This window comes from Rhipicephalus microplus, chromosome 1, assembly GCF_043290135.1.
Source record: "Rhipicephalus microplus isolate Deutch F79 chromosome 1, USDA_Rmic, whole genome shotgun sequence".
Taxonomy (NCBI): domain Eukaryota; kingdom Metazoa; phylum Arthropoda; class Arachnida; order Ixodida; family Ixodidae; genus Rhipicephalus; species Rhipicephalus microplus.
In genome coordinates, this window is record NC_134700.1 from 103985725 (window position 1) to 104004431 (window position 18707).

At 46.1% G+C, this 18707-nt stretch overlaps 2 non-coding genes across 2 annotated transcripts; both read right to left on the reverse strand.

Annotated features, from left to right (window-relative positions):
* Positions 1-3562: 3562 nt before the first annotated feature.
* TRNAV-CAC (transfer RNA valine (anticodon CAC)) lies at positions 3563-3635 on the reverse strand. The gene has a single exon. It is a non-coding gene; the product is annotated as a tRNA-Val (tRNA).
* Positions 3636-9271: 5636 nt separating this feature from the next.
* TRNAK-CUU (transfer RNA methionine (anticodon CAU)) lies at positions 9272-9343 on the reverse strand. The gene has a single exon. It is a non-coding gene; the product is annotated as a tRNA-Lys (tRNA).
* Between the last annotated feature and the right edge of the window lie 9364 nt (positions 9344-18707).

An 18707-nucleotide genomic window follows, 5' to 3' on the forward strand; every position in this document is an offset into this window, starting at 1 on the left:
GTACCGAGAAGTGTGAAGGGCAGATAACATCGGAGGCGGGAATGCTGCAGTCGACGATAGATTACGAAGTGATGTCACATATAGAATGTATGATCGGCTAAGGGTGATAACCATGAATAAATATGGGTCCAGAATTTTGGGTAGTGATCACAAACGCATCATGCTGAGCCTTGGAAGAAAAAAGAAATTGGGAAGTAGGAATTATGAGCAACCACACTGTAATATTTCTTTAGAAAGACTAATAGAAACAGACACTAAATAGATTGAAAAATATTTTACCGAGGATACTACAACAGAGTGGGCGTACACCAATCTAACTCGATTGTTTGAGTTAAAGCTTCCTAAGGTGCGAGTCAAATCAACCGGGAAAAAGGGACGCAAACCCATGAGTTGGTAGGATGAGGAAGTTAAGAGAGCCATAGTAAGACGTCAGGAAGCTTAGGTATGCTAAATAGAGAGGTGAACCGGAAGATGATGTCAATCCAAAATGGAATAACTTTTTGAGCTGCAGAAAGGAAGCGTCCAATCTGATCAGTGAAAAGATTAGAAGAAAGGGGGCCCAATAAATGGCGGAAGTAAACAAAAAGGATAGAAAGTCAGCTGCAATGCTTTGGGATCATCTCAATTATCTGAATAATGAGAGGTTCATAACTACGCTCCAAAAGGTTACGCTAGAAGGATATGAGGCAATGGAATGTATAAGAACAATGAAGATAGGAAAATTGAAACACCAATGAAGCACTGGATGCATCACACCGGCTGCATGCATCAAACACAACGATAACTTCGTAGACACTGCATCCGGTGAATGGACATTAGAGCCAGATCATCAAGCTGCTCCTCAGCCGTCTGATTCCTTAAATACGTTTTCTTTTTTCTTTTTGTGGTGTCACAGTGTTGAGAATCTACGTTCTGCAGTAACTGTACTCGATCGCACCATTGCCCATATCTTAAGGAGTGCATGAATGCTCGGGAAGAGGGCTTTGTCGCATTGAGCTAAAGCGTCCGTCCCAAAGCGGAGAAATTAGTCAATTTGCATGACTTGCCATTTAGTTTTCTAGATTTCCCACTCACCTGTGAGTGTACAGATATAGGCTGTTGTCATATCTCTCAGGTAAAAATCGAAGGCCCACTGCACAGATTCATATTTACCTCTGGAGGCGTGTTTTGGCGACACAAATTGCCAACTTTCCAGTGTTTTGCGATGGTTTGCAAAGCACCATTTGAAAGAAGGTTTTAGGTCATCCATGTAGGGAATGAACAAGACATACTTTTCCGCAGAACTACAATCGTAGTTTGCTCGGTATATCTGTGTTCCTGCCACTCGCGGAATCTCGCACTTCACACAAGCTCCGCCACTGTGTTTTCTGCCTCTGCGTTAGTTTTCATCCCTTCCAGCTTAGTCAGCACCATCAACCTGCTCCAAGACACCGCTCATGTCAATCTATGGGATCTGCATATACAGAGACAAGTGCTGTGTGAGACCTAAAAATATCTCACTTACAACGAGGCATATACAAAAGATGTTCGAACAGGTGGAGACAATCTGCAGTGACCGCTGTTGCTTTCTCATAGAAGGTGCCTATGAACTCTTCAAGTGGGTGATCTCAAAAAGCGTTTCTCCAATCAATGCAACTGAAACGAGGTGTTCCACCAACCACAATATCAGTGCGGCCTACTGAATGCCATTGCAGGCTACATGTTTCTTCAGCACTGCTGTCCTTTTGGGTGACAGCCTAAAGAAAGTGCAAATTGTGCCAAAGGTCTATTAAATGGCGTTGACAGCTGAGGCGTCACTCAAACAAAGCTTCAAGGAGATGCGTGTGCAGAGTCATTAGGAAGTCGTTCCGGATGAGTGCCTGCACCACAAGAGGTCAACGACACTCTTCCTTCCTTTTTCACCCTTCCAGACTCTCATCCACGCCGCTGGGTCGTCAAGCCATTCGACTTGCGGGAGCTGTGCACACCGGGGGTAGGGTAGCAACCGTTAGCTTCAGGGTTGTCCGACGGCTGGCTATATAAGCCGAAGACTGTCCTACTCTCTTCCTCTTCTGTTCGTCGTTTTATCTTCTCTATCCTCATGAGATGTTAAAAAATCTTCGTCTGTCCTGCAAGAGTACATCTCTTCACTGTGGATGGGTCATGTGATGAGGGCCAGCTACTGGTCGAGATCGCCCCCCCCCCCCCCCCCGGTCCCAACAAACTGGAGGCAGTGGTGAATCATCCTCAACTCCGAGCTCTGAGCCCCAACACCGGACAAGATCAAGAAAACTTGAGAAATCGAAGTGCCACCGTGTGATTCTAAAGACGAATTTATGAGAAAGATGTGGCGCTTTCCCCACAGCTTTTGTCGTGCTACACATAACAAATCATTCTGAAGCTTCCCTGGCTTCCCGGTCCGGGCCCATGCGCGCGGCGACGGAGGCACGAGGGTAAGTCAGTCACTGAGGCGTCAGTTAGGGAAGTCTGTTGCTCAAGGGATAGCGTGGTTCACTTGACGACAGCAGGCATGTTTATGATGTAGTGCGGTCAGTCGGGCCGCTGGAAATTATCAGTAGATGACGTCGTGGTAGTAGCCACAAGTTTTGAAGAGGAATGCCGAGGAGACCTGGGATCATCTCCTACTGCGAAGGAGACCGAGCCGTCAGTGCTGCGGTGGAGTGAATCGTCAAGCCAGTCCTGATATGAAGCGAAGCTCGTGGTAAACATCCGATTCGTTTTATTACAAATTCGACACCTAATCGATGGTTGTTCTTTTCGAAGTCAGCGATTGCCCCATTGCCGTTTCTGTAAATAACAAATACAGAACGTTCGGGCGAAGTGCTCTTTACGGGGGTCCGAACCGTACCAACACACTCTCAGGCTACGATAACTTTTGTCGTTTAAAAGCGCCAACATGATCGAGTGTATCCAATGACCACCGATGCAGCAGAACGATAGCTTGAGAACAAGAGGTGACGAATTAAGTCACACAATGTGAACCCACGGCGGTGATCCATTGCTTCCGTCGCTCTTTCTCGTAAGGCCTCGCGGTAAATTAATTAGTAAGACAAATTTACGGGCGACTTTTTGGAGGTGTTGAGCAACCCACCACAAAGAAATTATCTGACATTCCTAGATGTCTGAGCCATCCCACTTTTTATAGCATAGGACAAAAATTGTTGCCAAATTGCGTCATACTAATATGCTAACGAAACGTTTTAAAGAGTACATACCTTTCACTCTGATGAACCTACTATAAATCTACTGAATGAAATCTACATAAAAAACTTAATATCATCCTTAATATTCATTCAGTTCGCTCAACTAAAAAAAATGGAATATTCACGGAACCATGATTTTTTTTCGACACTGAAAAAGCACCGACATCGTTTTACGTTTTGATGCCTTGCAACTGAGTCAATGTTCGCTATTGTTGTTTGAATTATTCAATGCCTTACAGTCGCAAACAAGTATCTCTGAAGAAAAAAGAAAATTTCATCAGCTCATCGTTTAACGACACGCCTTAGACGAAACAAAAAAAGAAAGCCTAAAGAGGTATCTACTGAGAAAAAATAAAATTTGTTTCCGCCCGGGATCGAACCGGGGACCTTGCGCGTGTGAGGCGCACGTGATAACCGCTACACCACGAAAACCGCCGTCAGCGAGGTGCCCCCGGTCGGTGGCCAATTCATTCAGCGAATACGCTCCCCCCTTCCCACTTTAAACGATGCGCCTTCACTTGGTTCAACGGACAACATTTTGTAGCGAAATCAACAAAGAGAACTTGTGCATTTTACTTTTATCCCTATATTAGTCCTTGTTGGCAGGGGTGGAGGACGTAGAGAACAAAACAAAGCCCTTTCTATCTAGGGGCGTGGGGAAGTGGGGACCCGGTAGAGAGATGTGATCCAGTGTAATATTGTGTTGTGTTAAACTAGTGAAAAAAATTGTGGGAGCGTGGACCTGGTGTACTACATCCTGGCACGCTGCTGTGTCTAGCTTCTTTAGCATGTCGCCATGCAGAAAACGTATTGGGCGTCCCACACTCGTCTTCGAAAATCGGCCCGACACTTCACCAACACGTAGCTGTAATCATTGGTGAAATGGTTGCGATAAGATTCCAATACGTCGACGTCTGCTTCGTGGTTGTAGCCAGGGGTGCCGGAATGGGAGTGCAAGCGGAGGGTGAGCTGCCCTCCTCTCCCTGCCCCCCGGAATGTCTGACGTCTGATAATATTATCGTATGGAGTTGCGAGAGGCTGCAGAAGACGTCGGTTTGCACAGTCAAGCTCCACATATTCGTTTGATTGATTGATTGATTGATTGATTGATTGATTGATTGATTGATTGATTGATTGATTGATTGATTGATTGATATGTGGGCTTTAACGTCCCAAAACCAGAATATGATTATGGGAGACGCCGTAGTGGAGCACGCCGGAAATTTCGACCACCTGGGGTTCATGAACGTGCACCCAAATCTCAGCACACAGGCCTACAGCATTTCCGCTTCCTTCGGAAATGAGCATACTCGTTTGAAACAGCGTTCAGGATTGTTAGCCAACTTCGCACTTTTTTAAAAGTTTTGCGGTAACGACACGGCGGAATGACACGCCATTCCATGCTAGCTCCACTCCCCGTCAATGCATCCTCGTGCGATAAGGCTCCGCGGACGCCCTTGACACTCACTGAAGTCTCGCACCGCTTTCGCTAATTCCGCCACACAAGTGGCATACGAAGCTCACAATGCGATGCCGGACTACATTGTAGTAGTAAACTCTAGCTGCACTAAGCGTGCCACCCCACTACTGCTGAAGAACCTTAAGCTAGAAGAGTGACGAATCATGGAACGACTGGCACGCGACGACACGTGCGCAAAAGAACCTTGTTTGGCCATTTCACTGTAGTTTGTTATGCGTACGATTTCTTTTTGTTGATTTGTTATGCGTACAATTTTTTTGTTGATTTGTTATTGCGATTATTGAACACGTGTCAGACGGATGTCTATTCATGTTGAGTTGCATTGGCCTGCCGTTAAACAGTTGAACCTTGTGCCCCTCCTGTGTACTGACCTTTGTCCGTGTTTTAACGCGATGGGGTTAAAGAGCTCGTGCCACAGAAATACCGCTGCCGCCGTCGGCCCCGTTGGTTGTGAGCGTCTGTGCGTCTGTGACCGAAAAATAAGGTTACAGAGACAGCCGCGGGAGGCCGCTACTTGTCCACGCGTGCGCGCGCACTTTACTGGAAAAGTCGGGCATTCCAAGAAAAAAAAATGTGCTCAAGGTGACGAGGCGCGGTAGTTTCTTTGACCCTGCCACCCGTCCCTGCTTAGCTTCCAGCGCTTTCGTCGGGACGAGAGAATAGATAATGCGATTGAAGCATGCTACAAACTGTTGCAACTCCACTCGCACTGGACGGATTCCTAAAATTTCTGCAGCTGTTCAATTCGTGAGGCAATAAGCTCTTCTACTGAATTCGTTACGCAGTTCCTTGAAAAAATGTTTCAGGGCATTTTGTTCGTCAGGTCTCACGACAAAAACGAGCCCACTCGGTGATAATAGCACGCGCTGTGCCAATCTACTGTGTGCGTGTTTGTGTGCGTGCGCATGTATGCAACAAAACATATTAATAAGTATGCACTTAGTGGTTGAGGGTGCACTAGGGGCCGGATTTCGCTATCGCATTCAACTCTTAAAGGCGGAGCTGACGGGTTCCCCAATTTTCTTTTCGAGTGACGCAAATATGTTTTTAAGAAAGCACGAGCTAGCCCGAACGAAAGCCTTAGTGTAGAACAAGTCGACGAGGTTCGGACTAGCGAGCGTGGGCGTGCATCTAAATGTTGTTTTCTTCAGTTGATGAGCGCAGGTTCACGATAGTGCACTTGTAGAAGTCTTACGTGATACTTTTCCCTGTCACAGGTTCATCATAAGCGGAGAAAATAAAGGTCAAAGTTTCATTTTTAAATTTCATGCTGATATCTCGGTGCGTGATGTCCAAATTCTCAAAATATATTTCTTGTATTTTTGTGACATTGGCTGGATGAAAAAATCTTAATCTCCATAAGCAAGGTCTATGGGCCCCCCAGATGACAATGAACCTCAATTAGGCTGCGTGTGACCCAGTGGACGCACAGAACTCCTCCAAAGTATATGGCATATCACGGTGTTTGGTGCGGGATTCTGAAAGTAGCGTCTACAGTCTGCACCCGCGTTCTCTTTTCCCGCGTTTTCTTTCTTTTCTTTTCGCTTACCAAGCGTTACAGTGCCTAGAATAGTACGTAGTGTCTGTCCCACCAGGAGTGCTGTTTTCGTGATTGTGAAACAGTTCTTCGCTAAAATGCGAAGAGTCGTTTTGCTCTTTAGGGTCGGATCGTTTAAATAAGTAGAAGTTTTCCGAAGGCGCTTTACTTTGTTAGCTACAATATAGATAAAGAAAAATATCGCCATTGTACAACAACAACAATATATTATTTCTGATAATAATAATAATAATATTAATAATAATAATAATAATAATAATAATAATAATAATAATAATAATAATAATAATTGTAACAATGATCAAATTAAAAGGCACAAGCAAAAAATCACATGACATAGCAAGTACTACGCAGTCGAAGGCAGGCACAAGTATTAAAGAAAGAAGAAAAATAAGCCACTGATGAACTCGTTTCAATCTTATTGCTCGGGGAAGCACATACGAGGTAATAACAAAGCTTCTTTTCGTTTTCTGTAACACCGAAGAATTGGATGATTAATTCGAGCTGTATCTTCTATACAAATGATACACTGCAGAAATTTTCAAAAAATCGCCCACTACTCGCAGCCATTCCCCTGCAATATCTGTGGGGCACCCAGAGAAAAACAATGACGTGAGCAATCCCACGACTGAGAGCATTAACCACCGGCTTCTTGGCCAATCCCCCTTAGTGGGTGAGAGCCACAAAAGAAAGGAACAAGCAAGCAAGCAAGCAAGCGGCCATAAGTATGAGATTACACGACTCATTGTAGCAATTCACTGAATGGACACAGTCGGTTATATATGCATCATCATGCGACCATACCACTGTTAACGAAAGAGTTCGGATTTACTGTGTAAAATACCGGCAGTCTGTTATGGTGCGGTCGTGTTGCCGCATAAAAATGTTAATTCCTCACGGATGCTCCTCGTCACCCCGCGTCATCTGCATTGCCTTTTGTGTTTGTGGCATAGTATGGGGATAGCAAATAATTGTTGGGGCTTAATGTGCTAAACCTGCAATGTGATTATGATATGGACACCGTAGTGGACGTTCCAGAAATTTCAACTAGTTCACGGGGCTTCTAAACATGCACCTAAATTATTCTAAGCACATCGGCCTCGAAAACGTTCGAATTCATCGAATAAAAGGAGTTCGAGCCTTGCAAAAAGTCATATTTGTAGTAGCGCTGCGTGTGCGCGTCTTCGCCGCCGAACGCGAAGGAGCCGGAAGAGTCAAGCTGTCCCCACACGCACATCTACTACTCTCGCTGCTTCCTACAAGCCGAAGAAGTAACTAGCACGAGAAAGTGCCAGGGAGCAGATGGTTTATAATACGAAGCGTATGGAGAGAAACGTTCTCTGAAAAGTTGCCACGTGTTTCGTGGGGGGGGGGGGGGGGGGGGTCAAGTTTACCTTACTCATCAGCCTACAGGCTATCAGGCATTTCACGTCACTGTCATGATTTTAATATGCCTATCTTTGAACTTGCCTCACGGCGCGGGATTTTAAGCCTCTTTACGGCCACGTAGCAGTATCATATATCTCATAGTTAACGTACTTTATATACCATTGTTAAATCGCAGATCACACACATTCTTTTATGATTCTCATTGCGCTCCTTGGCCAAGTATTGCGCTATAACTTCAACATGGCCGAGGAATAACGCCCTTAGCCCAATTCCCGCGTCCAATATGCGACGCTCTTCTTGCTATACCGTCTCATTCTCTTCGTATGCTTTGGCGGTTAACATCTACTGATACCACAATAGTTTGTTTAATAAATTTATCATGGATGTTAGTCATCCGGATGGAGCTGTACCAAGCATCAACGAGAATACATCCACGTCGAAGGGGGCTATAGCTGCCAAACACCAAAATATACATTCAGCAAACCCTCTTTTATCAACAGTAAACATTTAATGACCCCTGTAAAGGTACGTTTTACTTTATATGCCAATTCCCATGAAGGAGGGATCAGCCATGTTTTTTTTCAACGAATGTGTATTATAATTTGCCTCGTTCACTAATAGTGTTAACACTGTTTCTGGAGCGTAAGATTATTAATTATAATGTCATTATTATATTACTGTTAATTACATATTATGAACTTCTCGACCGTTTCCCTTCAAATTTATAATTTGTGGTTTTAGGGGCGTACTACATTGTTTAAACTCATTGTATTTGTATAACATTTCTTAAGGGGCCCCCAGGCACCTGCATACATACGTCAATGCAAACGGTACAAACAAAATTTTCCTTAAAGAAAGAAATGTGGGCAAGTATAATGTTATATCCCCCGTTGCTTTCTTTCGAAATGGTCGCGAGCATGTATATGATTGGTGTAAACAGTATTTGTCATGCACTCAGCACAAACTTGTTACGCGAGGCAACAAATCACGCGAAAATGATCCATTGCGTAATGACCACTTATGCACGACCACGTAAAAAATAACAGAATAAACTATTTCCGACACGGCATATTGTTTGCCATTGGCTCTTCGGCATTTAATATATTCTGTGTGCCACAAAATTGCCTGATTTTACATGACGTCAGCAAGCCGAGAGTATCTATATTTAAATGTAATTCAATAGGCGAGCTGCCAATCACATAAGCAGCGCCTACTTATAGCATCTTGCATGATGGATTATGGTTACAAAATATTCCACCTGTTCGTTTCACCAGCGTGCAGCAAGAGTGACCACTGGCGAAAGTGGGGGTCCTCAGCCCCTCAAAGATTTCTCAGTGAAAACGCCCCCCTCCCCAACCCCCTCCCCTCTCCAGCTGATACGCGCCGTTGTCCTTGTACTCACCGTGGCCAGAGACCACTTTCCGTGGCTGCTCAGGCCGAGCGCACATCTCCAGTCCGGCCGTGGTATGTGTTTTCAGGCTGAGAAAAACGTCCCGAGATGTCGCCACCACCCGACTCAGTTTGACGAAACGGGAAAAAATATTGTAAGTGCAAAGTGCTTGTAGTCCCAATCATCAATTATAACATCTCTAAACCAAAAAAAAACCCTGTTTTGTAAGTGCAAGAAATAAAAAAATATTATACCAGAGCGTGGTTTTGATCCACGGACCTCTGGGTTAAGGGCCCAGCACGCTTCCACTGCGCCACTCTGCTGCACGGCTTCAATGGGAATAACGTACAAAGAAAAGCATTTGTTCGCTTTCATTGAAGTTTTTTCTATGCATAGGAAAACGTGTGCACCTGTTTTAATTGTTCCGTTCGCAGAAAAAAAAACAATTTAACAGAGTAATAAATGTAGCACGTGGACAGAAAATAAAAAATTAACAGTGCTCACAAAGTTTTTTTTTTCTTTTCCTGTTCTCCTCTTTTCTTTTCCTGTCACGTGGGGGACACATCGCGGCCTCTCGCGGTGGCTCCAGTAACTCGACCTTGCCATGGTCTAATCATACAACGGCGTGATTACAGTGTACTAGAATAGGGGCAGTGTGCTCACTGCCCTATCCTTGCGGCGCTCCGCCGTAGCGCACTCTGTGTCGACTTCCACGATGCCCACCAGGGGCGCTGACGCTTGACGCACCTGAAAAACTTCTCTTGGTTCGTGTTGGCCGTGTTGGCGGACGAGGCTGGTTCGCTCAGTTCAGTTCGATCGGTTCGATTGGATCAACGTGGGTACCCCGTGTGCGTGTTCTGTGCTTTATGCTTGGATCATTCTGTAGTATGTGTTCGTGAAGATGCCTAACCGCCGTCGAAATTACTGTTTTGCGCCCGGTTGTCGAACTGGGTACAGTCGTGTGCAGGATGCACCACAGGCGTGTTTGTTCAGCGTCCCGCGTGATGAAGAACGGCGGAAGGAGTGGGAAAGAAATCTCCACCGTGCAGATAAGAAACTGGATGAGTTTTCTGCGGTCTGCGAACTGCATTTCGAACCGAGGTTCGTTATCAAGGAGTTCGTGCACCATATAGATGGCAAAGAGGTACGCATTCCTTGTGATAAACCGATGCTGTCGGAAAACGCCGTCCCCACGATTCTTCCAAATTTGCCGCTGTACCTCACGAAGAAGATGCCAAAACCTAGAGCTAAAAGGAAGATGTGCGAAAATGACCATGCAGCCGCAAAGAAAAAGAGCTGAAGTGCTCTCGAGACTGACTGCACTGAATTTCCACGGGCTGCTGTTGGTGATTCAGGGGAGGACTGCGACTTGACATACGATGACGTTCCAGCGGAGCCCGAGCATCGCTTGTCGTTTTGTTATTGTTTTAAAGACTCCTTGCAAGTAATGGTGCATATCAATGTGTGAATGTTTTTATTTGCCATTATTCAGCCTTTTTTTTACCCCAATATTTCTTGTGCAAATTCTTTCATCACTTATTTGTAAATAAACATTATTTCATCAATTTACATGGATTTTTATCATTTTTTTTAATTTGCTACGTCATTAACTTGATGGATACACGAAATATGAAAATTCAGAGGCAATGAATGGAATGGACTCTGGCAGTGAAGGACAGGAGCGGGTGTAAGTCAATGAAAGAGGTCTCCGTCCTGCAGGACCTAACAGGCTGTTGATAATAATGATGCTACGTCTTGTTTACAGCAAGAATCACGGCACACACCAATCATCACCTAAAGTCTCGAAGCAGGGATGCTAGAATGTTAAACGTTGTGCGTGGTTGTCATGGTGGTTAAAGTTTGGGTTTAGGGCGCGCATTCCTGCAGCAGGCACGTAATCAAGAAAACCCGGCGTGGAGGCTGTCTAAGGCGTTGTACTGTTCAACCCAAGGACGTGTGTTCGATCCTAGCTACGGTGGCTGTTCTCCTGACGGAGGAGAAAAACGAAACAAGCCGTGTGTCGGCATTTCGGCTGACGTTAAAAATTCTAAAGGGATCTAAATTAACCTGCAGCCCTCCGCTATGGCACACCTCATAGCGGAAGTGTGGCTTCGGCCCGTTAAACTCCAAAATTTTAATTCTGAGATTGCGAAAAAAAAGTGCGTAGTGTTTTTCGCACCTCGGAACCGCAGTCGACATGACCGCGGCATTAGCGAAACCACTTTGAACATTTAAACGGCAGGAAAATAATACGATGTCAGTTGCTTCACGCCCTGCACACTGATAAGATGCCCCAAAAGAAGTGTCGTGCACTGCATGTCGCGAACGTTGCATAGTTTCTGGCATTTCAACAATTGCGCTGTGGCTCTCTACTTCGGCGCGCAAAGGAGTTTCAGGTGACACTGCGAACCGCGCCGCCTCTCGGCGTCGACACAAAGTGAGTCACCCACCGCCGCCTGTGAGCACACTGCCTCTATTCTAGTACACTGTAGGCGTGATACTTGGCCTATGAAGCATTGTTTGTTTAGTGTGTTGAATCATTTGACGAGAGCACAGAAAGCGGTTTTTAGCTGGCGTTTAGAACTTACTGAAAATTCCATGCAGCGCCCTGTGCTATAATACTCGGTAGCGTCTCCTGCTCCGCGTGGCGCAGCAGCCCACCCAACCCAGAAGTGGCTCCTGCGCCCCATTAAAGTGACGTCACTTTAGAAATTATTATTTAAAGCTATTCAAATGTAGGAATTATTATTGTATAGTACGTTAGACTTGTAGAAATGTCACTAAACAGGTGTTTGACGATTCAATTAGCCTATATTTGTTAGATAAACAGATATTGCAAGCATTTTAAATACAGTTGCATCATGGGCGCTGTGGCTGTGAAAGGTAAACAGTGTGAGATGGTATAGGCATTGGTAGCTCCCTGCGATGTGTGTTGGTGGTGACAACCTTATTGAAAACTCCGGCAAAACCGTGGCCTGGGCCTAGCCCGCCCCCAAGGAGGACCGGAGACCCTGTGTCGTCGCTGCTTCATGGAAATGCTGGATGTGCAGTTGAACCTGTACGTTGGAGCTAGCGCGGCCATCCACCACGCCGCAGCTTTATCTGAGTGTGTGCGCCATAAAGTTTCTCAGTATGAAGTGCGGATTATTCTTGTTGGACGTGCAGCATTTTCTAAATTGCAATGGCAGCCAGCGTGGTGTTGTCAAAGGTGAAAGTGTCCTTGCTGCCGAGTTTTGCTTGTCGCGAAGGGCAAGGTCGACAATGAAATAAATGCTTTTGCCCAGTTCACGTGTGACTGACCGCAGACGCACATGCATGAAACCCCAATGCGTCTGCGAAGTGTTCTGACGATGGATGGAAACAACTTTATTGTAGTGTTCGTATGAAGCCTGTGATATCCCAAGGACAAAGAAGGTACTGCATTGCTGCCTGTTTTGTGAAGTTCGAACACGTACGGCCGTTCTCATCCATTGTTACGTAAATTCTCCCGTGCTGTCAGAGGCCATGCGTGTTATTCAGCAAGGTTAACAAGCTGTTTTGTAGTTAGATCGACTAATGTCACCGGCACTTGCCGTTGCGCATCCTTTATCAAGTGCTGATTGCCTAGAGCATTGTGGTTGCATATCAGTATTTGGATTGGCATGTCAGTTACCTCGTCAGGTAGCTTCATCAGTTACCAAATCGTTTTATGTGCGACATAAAAAAGTACACTGAGCGACATAAAATTACTCTGAGCGACATAAAATAAAAAATACACTGAGCGACATACACTGAGCGACATAAAAAAGTTTCCCGTGGCTTCATTGCAGTGCGCCTTTCTGTCATCAAAACTTTGATAAATCGTGAAAATCAACATTCCTCACACGTGTGCCGCAGAAACCAATGCAGCCAGCTGAATTTGAGGTTTTCGTGTCCTTCTGCGTCTCGTAGATTAAGAACATTATTTCGCAAAATCTTTTATCATAATAAATATAGCCAATTCTGCGAGAGTCATCAAACATCCAATAATAAAGGGCCTGCAGTGGACAGGACCATCAAGTCAAGTTGGCGGAAGGTCGATGAGGAGGCGCAAATGTTAAAACAATACATGAGTGAAAAGAAAAAAGTAACAAAAACTGCAATGGAGCTCGAACAACAGACCTCACCAGCTCTTAACGTGCCGCTCTAACCAACTACGCCACAGCTGCCATTCTGTTCGGAACGATTAACAAGCCGGTTTTGTATTGTTTTCCCGTTGGACCTAACTAACTTGTTTTTTACTTTTACGTATGGAAGTAAATTTTACGGCTTCTATCGTTAGGTCTAGACATACCACTAGAGACTCCGACTATTTAAACGAAGCGCCTTATTAGAAAAGTGCATGACGTCACTTCCGTGCGGCGCGGCTCAGGCGTTTCTTTGTGGGTGTGGCTCGTGCACCGCGCGGCGCAGCAGTCTCGGTCATAGATGGGAATGTTTGTCATTGTCACCACGCGAAGCATTGTTACAAGTTTGTTTTAGTAATAATAAAAGTTAATAAATATGAACCACGTACACGCACCAAATGCGAGAACCTTTCTGTTGCCAATTTGTTTACTTTGTTCTTCTAGTTAGTCCTAGATACATTTAGATTGGGAAGCTATCTCGAAAATTACGCTAGCCCATTCATATTACTCTGTCATCGAAACTAACCAAAGGCAAACGAAGTCATTTTAAACAGTCGTTTGCTGCGTACGAAGTGAATTTTCGAGCAACCCACCAAAATCACCCCGGGATGGGCGTCCGAACACGCAGCCATGTTTTCGTAGACTGCGTACTCCACGCTAACGCGGTAACGTTAAATCTGAAACATAGCATGCGTATAAGCGGTACCAGTAAAGTACGTATGTGCGCATGCGCACTTCGACCCCGCTATTGCGGCAAGCCCGCTATCCCGTCAAGTCCACTATACTATAACTCTCTAGTGATCGCTACCATTGCAGTACCGCTTGCACAGCTTTTATCACACACTTCAAAACTGTCGTGCTACCTTTGTATTCTCTTTAATTATTGCAGTTACTTCCGATGAGGATGGCATTATTCATACCATCTATGCTGACGACATCGCCATATGGTGTGCCGGTGGCAGTGGTGGACGAATAGAGCCTGTGCTACAGGAAGCTAATGAGGTCCCGGAAAACCTTAAACCGACTGGTCTTCGGTGTTTGCGCCGCAGAAATCGGAACTGCTTCTGTACAGGCCGAAGCGCAGGGGCCCCGAACCAAGAGGTTCGAAGCTATTAGAGGATACTGAAATCACTCTTAGGACAGATAAGGGCAACTTGATCCCCAGGGTGGGATCCCCCCGAGTTCTAGGTATGACCATCCAGTCGATCGGCTCCTGTAACCTGATGGTCACGAGTCTCGCCAGAAAAACTGTCAATGCCATCAGACTAATATGAAGGGTTGCCAACAGACAACAGGGACTTGGAGAAGGTAATCTCGTAAGGTTGGTGCACGCCTTTTTGATGTGCCATTTCACCTACGTTGCAGCCATTCACAACTGGCAGAGGTCGGAGAGTGACAAGCTCAACACGTTATTAAGAAAGGCCGTCAAGAGAGCTCTCGGACTTCCCATGTACACAAGCACAGACAGACTGGTTCGTCTCGGCATGCAAAACACGCTGGAAGAAATTGCAGAGGCATAGGAGAGTGCGCAATTCGTCAGGCTGTCCACCACGCATTCTGGTAGAAATATCCCGCGGGAGCTGGGGATTAAACCAATGGAAATCGAGTCTCACTTCTGCAGCATTCTTCGTCAACAACGAGAACAAATCATCGTTGTCCAGATCCCACGAAATGTCCACTCCGAGCATAACGAGGGTAGAAGATGAGCAAGGGCAAAGGCTCCACTACAAAGGGCTCAAGAACATGTCGGTGACTGTTCTTTCTTCGATGCGGCCGATATCCCGAGGGGAAGGCTTATGCGGCACTGAGCGTCAACCACGAAGGGGGTATCACCAACTAGACAGTAGTCCAGAGGACGGTGGTTGACGTAGCAGTGCAAGTGGTGATAGCGTTGGCCTTGCTGGATAACAGGAGGTCCAATTTTTACAGCTATACTCGAGATCGGCAATCTGAGCATTTGCCAAAGGAACAACATCTGAACTAGCTTTGCGAATTCTTCGGGACAAAGACATCGAGCCCCACACACTCGTTTGGTACCCAGCTCATATGGGACGCATTGAGGGAGCCCCACCCAACTTCAACGAGTCAGCCCCCATAGCTGCGCGAGGACTAGTGAATCGCGTAGCTATCGGGGCACGGCGCTGATGTCCTGGAAAACCATGGCCCTCCCATATCGCATAATGAGTTGAAAAAACATTTTTACGTTGCGCGGAGACACCCTTCACCGCACAGAAAACTAAGCAGACCTCAATCTCTGACACTCAGGCTTTTTCAGGTCAGGGCGTACCCTAATCCCGCGCTATCGAACAAAACTTATCCCGAAATACTGCCAACTGATACCTATTCCTACTGCCACGATACAGATGCCTTGGAACATATGCTCTGGCAGTGCCCCACGTTAGGCTGTGGGGAACTCATCACGTCGCCCAAATGTAAGGGTGCTATTGCAAGCTCCGGAATTGAACAACAGCTATGGGCAGTCCATCGGGCCCGCGACGCAGCAGATAGGCTTGGTCTTTCGGTTCCGACGTGATATCGGCCCGCAACGTGCTAAGGCACGTTCCGAAGGACCAAATAAAATTCATCCATTCATCCATCAATTGCAGTTACTTACAACATTTTGAGCATGCCGTGACCAGACGCAAGTTTATTCAAATAATCGGAGAATACGCTACTCAGAAACAAACTGCCGAGAAGAATGCTCGAAAGAAATTTAAGGCATTATTCAAGAATTTGTAATATTGCTGTATTTTCATCAATTAGGAGAAAATGAGCAAGGGTCTAAATTTGAAACAGAAAGGCCAACTTAACCATACATCGGCTCTAAACCAAGTCTACGAAATTTTTCACCATTTGTGTCAACACAGCAAGGAAGTGCCGTTCAACGTATTTATTCACAAGAACCAATTAATATACCACTCAGAAACTGAAGCCGTGACTTTATTTCAGTGACGTAATGTGTACCTGCGCACTTTCAAATGGTGTGCCATTTTGCGTCTTTCTTCTTTCGCCGTGTTTGCACCTTTTATTAGGAAGTGCAGACGAGTAACAATGTACAGGTGCCCAATTTTCGCCTTCACTAGATCTTTATGAACAGCACAGTCAATAATTTTCTCCTTGCCCACCACAAGTGGCAGTACGTACAAACTGCTGTCGGCGCGCAGACGGCTCGTGCTGAAGCAGCCCGTGAATATGCCTTTTCGACGAATATCCAACCGCTCTTTTGATGGTTATAGTGATCCACCTTTGTCACAAAAACTTGTAAATGCAGACTTTGTATCCGCTCTGTCTTCTGACGCTTAAACAAGGAGGAGGGCACGGCATGTGTCACACCGATTCTTCTCCACACACTTCTTGGCAACACACCCTGACATGTGGTAAACTAGACGAGAATTGCAATTTTATCGCACGATACTGTGATGCTCAATGGAAAAGTTGGCTCCTAGCAGGCACTATCGTTCAGACTGTCGAGGTCACCTATAGTGCAGTGTGCTTTTCAACTGCTTCTTACAAGTTTCCTTGTTGCAGTTGTAGATCCCCAGTGCTATACTAACTTAGCATGCAGGTATGCAGGGGACGGTCTGACTTACATAATGTCGAACATGTCAATAGGCTGTACAAAAAGGTTAACCCAATTTTCTATCATTTTTTTCTGATTAGAATAAATCAACACCTGTTAATCTACATGAAACATTAACACTTCGCGAAGTGTGCAACGTTGATGCATTAAAAACACTAGTTAGCAACGGACTACGATTGCAAAGTTAAAAATAAGAGTACTTTATTTACAGTAAGCACATTACAGAGCTAATAGAGGTGTAAAGGGCTAAAGGCAATTAACCTGACAAATGTCCCTGTCCCTCCATAGTTTGTGCTGTTACGCCTAGGAGTCCACGCCGAACGCCAATGCCTCTGCAAAAGCAATCTGTGTCAAGGCCAGTGATCTAACTCGCCTGACGCGATCGACTCAACGACGTCATCAAGCGGCGGCGCCGGTCTGTCACGCAACGCACAGCGAGCTCTCTCAGCCCACGAGCCCATTGAAGCAATCGCCTTCTAGTCTGGCGAGTCTTACGCAATGCGTGGCAACGTCACTCGTCCTTGGGTGCAACCCCACGCAGCGGCTCCGGATTTTATGAGCATGACGCGGCCCAGCGGTGGGCCCCATTGGAGGATTCTGACATCACGGCCAGCGGCGCATCTGGTTGGACTTTGGTGACTCAAAAGATCCACCCCGTGCCTATAAAAAAAGCTCTGCGGCACGTCTCCAGCAGTAGACCTATGTGTCAGAGAAGCCACTCGTTGCTTCGAGCCCCTTCGCTGTCAGCGCGGCCGATTTCCCTGTAAGCGGCGAGCACGGAGGCGGCGAGTTTTGTGGCGCCCATCGTAACCTCGTCGGCGGCGCGCTTTCGTAAAAGTGGTTGGCAGCCGCGGGATCAGCCGGCGTCAGCGACGTCGATGCGGTAGGGTGGCTAGAATGGGGAGGTGGGATGAGCGGGGAACATTTCGCTTGTCGGAGAGTGTCACTCGGCGCGCCGATGCCGCAAGGGGCGCCTATAGCAGCGGCGTGGGTAGGGAGCGGCGCACTTCCCTGTGTTTGCTGCAGGTACGCTGGGATTTTCTTCGCAAGAAGTCGCTACATTGCAAGTTTGCCATCAGTCAGTGTTTGCGCTAGGTCCCTCTGAAATGCCCGAGGATGTCAACGGTAAAAAAGAAGACCCAGCGTTGGTGCTTTGTGCCTGGGTGCTGATAGTGTCGATAGATCATGCATCATACACTGCTGAGCGAAGTGACTTTCGCCTTGTATATTATGTCGCAGGCTACACTTAGCAATAATTGTGATAAGAGCAAGAACGCCTGTCTTGTCTCGAGAGAAAATGTGCCAGGAAATCTCCCAGCCCAGGCAAGCAAGCTGTGAGATCTGGGCGGACTTTTGCATCCGTCGAATTCCCTTTATACCATCATCCTGAACCTTGAGGACAAAATCACTCGCTTCTTAAGCTCAGCACGTCTTCAGGCCAAGTCGGCCGTAGAGATGCTGAAGGGGATTGGCGAGACACAACAAATCGGCATCCCAAAGCATGATGCTCTCTTGACCAAAAGGGTGCATGGTGCGATTTTATTGCCTCACTCGTGTCCACTTTTTTTAAGGCATGAACCAAAAAGAAGACGAAAAGAAAGGGCGGAGAGTTAAGCCATGTGTACTCTAGTGGCAGAGCATGAATACCTTGGCATGCATGAAAATAAAGTTATATTTTTGTTAAAAAAGTGTCTCCTCTATTTCTGCTGCTGGGGACAATTCTCGAGTCACAGGCTTCGCGGCATACGTAAGTTTTAGCGCTCTTACAGCGTTACTCGTCTAAGTTAATGAGCAATTGTAGGCTGCTAAAACGTCTACGTTCGGAAACCGATAATTGAATGCCAAGTGAGAATTTACGCTGCGACTCGCACAAGATTATGCGTTCGCGGCGGAGCAGCAAAACGAGGCTCTTGTACCGATGTTTCTGCTCGTGGATGAAGGAACTTAACGTGCCCTAAGTAA